Here is a 9,353-nt window from a genome sequence, read left to right as displayed (position 1 = left end):
TCAAGAAATACAAAAATTGAGAGCTGCCTGAAGACTATATGGGGTTAACCCAAACTCATATGATCTGAAAATGTAACTAAAAGCTTGTCTCCCAGATCATGGAGAGTCTGTGCTGGTGGCGAGAGTCCCAGGCCCTCTTAATCACGCCACGGAGATCAGTTCCATCTGGCCGAGGTGTTGACAGGTACTGGCACCCGCGCACCAGCCATCTGCACCCCACTCTCCCAGGTGAGGTCGCTGCCTGGCTGCACAGAGCCTGCAAAGCACAAGTGAGAAAAATCAATCAGTGACTTCTCAGGAAAGGCCAAAAAACAGCACTTCACACCACATGCTCGCTTATTAACTCTTCCCAAGTGTCAAGGAGAGAGGAAAGGGATGGGGGGGGGGGGGGGGGGGGGGGGGGGTAAGTCTGCTCTTCTTCACAAAACACCTAACTGGTGACGATTGTCCAAGACTGACAGGGGCGTACAGCAATGCTATCCTTAGATTTCTAGAGCTTCACAGTGAATTCCAATCAAGAGGTTGTTGTAACATGGTGCTGCCTGCCAAGCTGTGATGGTTTGTGGTTTCTAGCTTGGTGGCTAGGGCTTTTTCTTCTCCCGTTTCGACCCTCAAAGTGAAGCGGTACCCCAAATATGACATCCGTTTCCTACCAGCTGAGAAGGACTGGATGAGATGTTGGTTGAGCATTATTTTACACCCCATGCGATAGCGACTGCCAAGACTGACACCTCATCGTTGCATTAGGAATACAAAGACAAGCCTGAGCTTTAAACATCTCCAGTCCTTTAAAAGAAAAAAATGATAATCTAAGACTAAGATGAGCTAGAACAGGGACGAAACAACAGGGCTGATTGGCAGCTCGGCTGTGTGAAGCGTGTGGATGTATGGAGAGGGATGCCCAGCAAGCCCCCGAGGCCGGGAGCCAGAGCCAGCAAAGAGGAGGAGGAGGAGGAGGAGAGGGTATTGAAAGACTTGGCCTCCCAATGTTAACTGACTGTCTGAGAGGCTGTATGTAAATAAAGCCATACGCTACGCATGCCTGCATCATCCATCAAGTGGGGAAAATGGAAATAAAACATAATAAACTTTTTTTTTTTTTTTTTTTAATAAATAAATGAAAAAAAATCGAAATGAGTTTTGTGAAGGAGCGGCTAATCTCTGCGAAAAATAAAATGAAATACATTAGTGAGCACCATGCGGATAGCAAGTCAAAATCCAAACCCGCATTGGGCACAGGTGCCCCTCCCCCCAATCCAAACTCAATTCCGCACCAAGTCTTGCATTAGTAAGAAGGCATCAAGTTATCTTCTACTACAGTAATCCGTCAAACCTGCATGAAATGATCGCTTCAGAGTCAATCTGAAAGCTGTCATTTTAGACCGGTGATATATTAGGAAATACTGTAATACAATACTTAATCAGAATGTCACCTCCAGACAGTTGGTCCTGGGCAGTGAGTGTTTAATACAGGATTTCATTGTGCATGTGTGTGTGTGTGTGTGCTTGGTGCAGTGCTCCAGTAGAAGTCACACTGCACACTGTAATCAAATGTACAGCGCAAAGGAGCAGCTGCTCAGCCAAGCCTTCACTCCAGATGGGTCAGTCCTTCGCTGGATGTATCAACTCCAGCACCGAGCGACTGTGACGCAGGGACCCTCCTCGCCTGCCAGGCTGCTGCCAGCTATAATGAGGCAGGCTCTCCTTTGTACCTGGCCAGCACTTGCTTGGCAGAGAAGAGAGAGCTGCACAGGCTGGCATCCTGAAATCACTGCTGGTGGTTTAAAGACTCTCCTATGAAAGTGTACAAGACTAGTTACCTTCACCATATGGAGAAGAACTCTAGGTGGTTTGTGAAACTGCCTTGCCAAAACTTTGAAAAAACATATATGCATTATAGATAGATAGATAGGGAACTTATGCAGGCAGTGACCCAAAAAAATACTCCTCACAGGATACAGGGTATCAAGCAGGTAGGAAATCAAAAACTGTGAAAATGGATCCGGTATAAAGTATTCATTTAACACTAAAAAACTGCATTGCCAGATTACCTTCACTACACAAAGAGTCTGGAAGCAGGCTTCAGTGGGTTGATGTGACAGATGCAGGCTTGCTGTTGGCACCAGGGCTACCCTAAGGAAGTCATGCCATCAGTTATGCAGCGAATGGCAGGATGTCATGCAGGCGCCTTGACTGAGTGGCAGGACCACCCAGAGTTTTGCAACCCAGAACCAGCCCAGTTTCCTGCAGCCTCGCCCCTAGCTCTCTGAAAGCAGGCTTCCTGCTTCTCTGGTATATGCAAATCTGTGGTATATCATCCCAAGGCTCTTACAGATCAGGGTCCCCTAGACGCTGTGATCAGAGGGCTGCTTGAAGGATGCCGTATAGATGTGTGAAACACGTCGCCGGTGTTGTATTATTAATGTTGGAAAACGAACATGTTTTTATCTGGTGTGAAATGTGCACTGGAGCAAACCCTTCGTAAAACTGCCTCGCACTCCCCCTCCCGTCTCCTTTCTTTTATCCTCCTCAGAAGCCTATTGATGTTTCTGCAGCGCTGTAATGGCATCATAAATGGTTTCTCTTGATCAGATGGGTTTTAAAGATTTTGCTCCAGGTATCAAAACAAATTAACCTTCTGTTTTCTGTCAATGACACAGCTGCTCGCCACTGAGGTGACAAATGCGAGCTTTCTCTTTGCATTAGCATTTATATTATTATTTAGATTATTATTGGACTTATTGAAAAATAAAAGATCAGAAACAAAATAAATAAATAAAAAGGCAAGGTGATGGATGTTTTACTTGTGTTATAGTCTGATCGATATGGAATTGCAATGTGAAATTAAACTAGCTCTTTTGAGCCTGTGAGAAAATATATATTGATAATTAGTCACTGTTTTGGACAGAATGAAAACTGTTTTAGGGGGAATTTTACACTCTGGAAGGGAACAATCTTCAATGGCAATGCATGCTTTACCACGCTTACCTCTGATTGTCCATGCTTTACCATGCTTACCTCTGATTGTCCATGCTTTACCATGCTTACCTCTGATTGTCCATGCTTTACCACGCTTACCTCTGATTGTCCATGCTTTACCACGCTTACCTCTGATTGTCCATGCTTTACCACGTTTACCTCTGATTGTCCATGCTTTACCACGCTTACCTCTGATTGTCCATGCTTTACCACGCTTACCTCTGATTGTCTGTGCTTTACCACGCTTACCTCTGATTGTCCGTGCTTTACCACGCTTACCTCTGATTGTCCATGCTCTACCACGCTTACCTCTGATTGTCCATGCTCTACCACGCTTACCTCTGATTGTCCATGCTTTACCACGCTTACCTCTGATTGTCCATGCTTTACCATGCTTACCTCTGATTGTCCATGCTTTACCATGCTTACCTCTGATTGTCCATGCTTTACCATGCTTACCTCTGATTGTCCATGCTTTACCATGCTTACCTCTGATTGTCCGTGCTTTACCATGCTTACCTCTGATTGTCCATGCTCAACCATGCTTACCTCTGATTGTCCATGCTCTACCATGCTTACCTCTGATTGTCCATGCTTTACCATGCTTACCTCTGATTGTCCATGCTTTACCATGCTTACCTCTGATTGTCCATGCTTTACCATGCTTACCTCTGATTGTCCATGCTTTACCATGCTTACCTCTGATTGTCCGTGCTTTACCATGCTTACCTCTGTCCGTGCTTTACCATGGGATTCCAGTCAGCTTTTATCACAATTACAGTCATGATTGTATAATTGAGAGCTGTCTGACCTTTGTCTGGCTTCCACCAAAAGCAACACCACTAAATAAAGAGAGCCACACGGGTCCTCCTCTTATAAAAGGTTACACCACGGTAGTTTTGCAGTCAGTGTTGCACTTTTGCCACACCTTCCCCATGGTTATAATATGCACTTACCAGAACGCTGGTTAGCCATGTTTATGAATGTGCTTTATCATACCTCTCTGGTCTTAACAATGCCTGTACTAGGCTTTCACTGTGCTTTATCACACTTTGCTGTGCTTTTACTATGGGAAACTTTTGGAAGGGTCTCAATGGGTCACGTATGGCTCCAGAGCCCTGGTACAAACACTGGAAATCCACTGGTGCCATTGTGCCAGGTACAGTACACCACGACCACTGTGCTGCCACTGCTTAACATGCTCTGCTCTGTTAATAGGGCTCACGGCATCTCATACTCTGATATACTGGCAGCTCGCTGCTATGTTTGGGACAGCAGTGTGGAGTAGTGGTTAGGGCTCTGGACTCTTGACTGGAGGGTTGTGGGTTCAATCCCAGGTGGAGGACACTGCTGCTGTACCTTTGAGCAAGGTACTTTACCTAGATTGCTCCAGTAAAAACCCAACTGTATAAATGGGTCATTGTATGGGTTAAAATAATGTGATACCTTGTAACAATTGTAAGTCGCCCTGGATAAGGGCGTCTGCTAAGAAATAAATAATAATATGTTTTGCACTTCCAAAAGGGTGCAAACAACAAACGGGCAGCCTTTTGGGTTTTTTCTTCACTAATGCAGGGTTTCCTTAGACATTTTATGCAAAGATTCACGTTGCTGGTGCACTGGGTAATTATTTATGTTTGTAGTTATTAAAATTGTCAGTAGGAGACAAATGATGCACGTGCAAATATTAGAACAATTTTAAAAGTGGAAATCAGATTTTAAAAAACTATATAAAAAAAAATCTGCACAGATGCAAAACCATGCAAAAAAATAACAACAACAAAAATTGTGCCTTGAGGACTATTAGAAACAGCCAGGTAATAATCGCAGATCAAGGATATACATTAATAAATAATACCTAACACTTTTGCTTTGTTTTTTCAAGATGTTTCAGAGATCTCTACCCGAGGCTAGCGCAGAGGTTTTAAAACACATCCTAGATTTGATCTTGTTAAAGGCTGCATCAAATATTGATCAGTCTGGGAAATCCTTAATAACCTCCAATTCAGGCACACGCTGCGTGCCTTTAAGCCAGTGCCCGCTGCTGCATAAATCATAATGGGAAATGAACCTCACTTAGAGAGTGCTAGAGCAGGCCGCGGTACACCACTGCTGCTGCTGTCGAGCAGGTCTTGTTATAGATCAAGGTGTAACAAAGATACACGAGGACTCCTGGATCATCACATCAACATTCAAGCCGTCTGCCTCCAAGTCAAAATGCTTTAGATTCCAACGACGAGCGCTCAAGCTTGCTTTCGTGGCTGCTGCATTCAAACTGGTTTCAAAAGCTGATGCCAAAAGGATTCTGTTGACATGCAATACGCTTCGCAGGGAAAGCAAAACCGCTTTGATTAACGCTGAATGAATGCATGTAACTTTCCCGTCTGAAAAAGAACGCAAGAATAATCTACTTTGAATACAATGTATTATTTATTTATTTTATTTTTTGTTAAATTAAATAAGCAATATAATCCTGATCAGGGAGCATAATATTCTGGTACCATACAGACTCAACTACGCAATTATCCCAAGGTAATGCCTGATAATCTGGAACCGGTGAACAGCATCTTCATTGATATTTTAGACACCTTAAGGCTCCTTATTTTGCGACTGGTGCTGTCACCTTATTTTCTAGACAGCCCAGTAGGAATGTGCTGAATTGCAGCTTTGCATGAATGCTGGTGCAGAATGAGGAGCTAGGACTTCTCTCTCTCTCTCTCTCTCTCTCTCTCTCTCTCTCTCTCTCTCTCTCTCTCTCTCTCTCTCTCTCTCTCTCTCTCTCACACACACACACACACACACACACACACACACACACAGCTTGTCTTTTATTCCCCACACTTTGAAATAAACGGTGCAATGAAGGAAACTGATTGCTACGTCATGCAATACACCTCAATGAATGAACCCATCAGGAGTGCAATCAGGTATATGGCTTGATTTCTCCCATTGGAAGTCACAGCAGGTTGGAAGAGAGCTGCCAGCAACGTTTTACAGATCTGTGCAACTTTATATAATGTGTTCCACATCCAGCCCAACTCGAGCGTGAGGTATATCTGAGCTGTTCAACCTGGTTATAAATACATTCATAGAATAATACAGTCTAGACTTCAAACAAAATGGCATGCTTCTTTTCTGTAGCAACGTCAGCACAAGCCAAGGGAGACAAAGAAAGAATATATAAAAACTAATAAAATCCAGTGCACCCATATACCCAGCGCTCCGACTCTCATCTCCACAGCGCTCCGAATCTCATCTCCACAGCGCTCCGAATCTCATCTCCACAGCGCTCCGAATCTCATCTCCACAGCGCTCCGAATCTCATCTCCACAGCGCTCCGAATCTCATCTCCACAACGCTCCGAATCTCATCTCCACAGCAAATTGCGTATGATTAAATAAAAAATAAAAAAAAACCTACAGAGCGCCCGAGGAAGAGAAGGTGTGATCAGGACACCCGTACAATGAATGCCTGCAGATATCATTAGAAATACACTCCACGCTTATACCAGTGTTATGCTTTAACTAGATTTATCATATGAGCATTCTAAAGCGATGCAATACTAAAAAAAAAAGAATACCTACTCTCTCTAATAAAATAATGCATGCCTTGCAGAAAAAAACATCTAGTTTCTGAAGAAAGTAAAAAAAGGGTTGGATTTGTCTATGATTAATTGTCTTCAAAAAATGAGAAACCCAAAGGTACTCGTTCTAAAAATACCTGTATTATCCAACGTGGTGCAGCTGTGACAGCGCTTTCTGCAGAGGTGTGCTTTTTCCAGTGTCATTTATCATAAGCAGACCTTAATAAAAAGCTTGCAGCCCTGATGGGTCTATATTGCAGTGAACACATGCGTATCAAAGCAAATTATTTAGACTATTTTCTTTCTTCATTTTCATTTTTTTATTTTTTATTAAATAGTCTTTCTCTTGCATTAAGTCCTCTGTGATAAAACTACTAGATTAAAAACACCATAGAATACTCTTACCATACTCTTTACCCAAAACAAAGATTCCCACTTTATCCTGAATGTACTTTCATTTGGGTCTGGCACACCTTTAAAGAAGTCTCAAAAGAAAGAGGGCCAAGGATGCAAGGGGGCATGCAAACTGAATGATCCCTCACCCCCCCAGAAAAAATGTAAATGAAAAAGCCCAAAGGCTTTAAGATTTGCAATGGAGTAGTTTGAATTTCCCATTGGACGTGTAGAGTCTGTGTTTCTTCTAAATGTACCCCACAGCGTTGGGATGCTGAAGCGTTTAATTAGCCTTGCAGATCTCCCCTTGTCTGACTGTATAAGGTTACCCTGGGGGCTACAGACTAGGGAGGGAGCGATAAAGTGTCGGATATAGCTGACGATGCTTCCAGATAACGTGACACACTGAGATTAATTACAGGAGGTGCTCAAACAGCAGCAGCGAATGAACAAACACGAAAAAAAGGCAGATGGGTTTACAACTGGAATGCACGTCTCGACCTCTGTAAAGACAGCAACCGTGCTTGCTGTACGTTATCATTACTCAGAGGTCCCGAAGTCATCAACTGGAATGCTGGGCCGGGCTATTGCTGCGGATCAGCGAGGCAGGGGAGGGGAGTTCGGGGCATCACCAAATTTTTTTCCTGGAAAAAAATTTGGGACAATGATTGATCTGACCTAAATTATTAAAGTTACATTTCTAATCAATGAAAGAGAACAAAAACAACAGCATGGGTTAATTTAAAATGAATGCAACTTGAATTAAGAACCCTTAAATTAACAGAGTGTACATACAATTATATGTCGATAATGACAAGCTTCAGTTTTTTTTTTTTTTTTAATTACCCAAAGAGTTAAATCCACTTTCTACATTCGTATTCCGACTCTAGTCTTGTGCTGCGCATGGAGGCCAGGAACCAGCCAAGACTGACCTTAAACCCGGGTCTGGCCTGCGAAATGCAGGTCACCTGTTACTACAGACCCCTTTTGCAAGGATTCACAGGTATTTAATCTCAGAATAACTGGAATTAAGGAGACTTATGGAGACATTTTTCTGTAAATCATAGAGGGTACACCACGATTACTATAGTTATTCCACGAATGAGGATGGCCTATAATATTGGAAAAGAAAGTATGCTGGGACCCGATTCACATTCTCTGATTTGAAAGAAACACAGGACAGACTTGTCCTGGAACCCACTTGAAATGAAGCCCACAGTCTGTATTGTAACTCAGCACGTTCCTTCCAGTGCAGATCACTACCATGGGTGTCAGGGCCTGGCTGTATGGAAAATCAGCCCAACTTCTCTCCAGCTGTTATTAGCTCCTTTCTGTTCTCAATCTCTTGCGGCTAGGGTCAGAGTAGGCCGGATGTCATTAATCATTGCCATGGTGACTGTGTTTCTATTGGACATTTCCATAAATCAGTGGCCTATCAGACCTCCCGGCTGCTCAAGCCTGCATTGTCATGTCCCTCCACCCATCATAGTGAGATAAGATTATCGCTGACAACCTCGACACAGACTGAACATCAAACTGGGCGCAGAAGAAAAGAACGGGTTATTTATTTATTTATTTTTTAGTTATTTTATTTATTCCCCCTGTCTCGAAAACGAGCCTCATTGTGTCTTGTCAAGCCCTGCCCTTTTCTTTAGAAGGAATTGCCTTTTCAAAAACCAATTTGTCAAAGCGGACAATCTTCTGAAATGCCCTGACAGGCGCATTGAAAGCCTTGGCATCTTTATCAAGCGATAAATCAAAGGATTTAAAACAAGTCTTAGTCTGAGGAAACATAAATACATAAAAGTCATTAAATAAATAAAACTACACTGTTAAAACATGTTCAACATAAGCAGCCTCCATCAATTAATCTTCTGAGACGCGAGGCAGTGAATCCGGAGTGCAATTAAAAAAAGGTCTCTGATACCTGTAATCAGCTCCTGGGGTTTGTGTGAGTCGTGATGCCTAATAGCATATTCACTGGAGGAGTCTGCCCTGTCTTCAGAATGCAGCAAAACCAACACAGAACACGCAGGCGACATGACAAGGCAAGGGAGGGCAAGACAATATTGAAAAGCATCAAAGATCTTCACAAACAGATACTCAGATAAGTGCAATGCAAAGAGCTTGTCCAATAAACAGGTTTTTACCTCAAAGACAAACCTTAGGTGTGCAACAGGGCAGAGGCTGGGCGCAAACCAGCGAACCTGCAAGCAAGTGTCTTAACCACAATGCAAAGAGCCAGGCTCATCTGCATTAGTAAATATAGACCGTTTAACCTCATCTCATCTCCCAGACAGGTGAGAGAATCCGTAACGGCAGTGGGGTCTTGTGAGTGTCTGAATACCTCTGTTGGGTGAATCATTGAAGCAGGTATCGTTGAGTACCAAGGTTCAGA

Source organism: Acipenser ruthenus, chromosome 24 (genome assembly GCF_902713425.1).
Source record: "Acipenser ruthenus chromosome 24, fAciRut3.2 maternal haplotype, whole genome shotgun sequence".
Classification (NCBI taxonomy): Eukaryota; Metazoa; Chordata; class Actinopteri; order Acipenseriformes; family Acipenseridae; genus Acipenser; species Acipenser ruthenus.
This window is presented reverse-complemented; position numbering follows the sequence as displayed.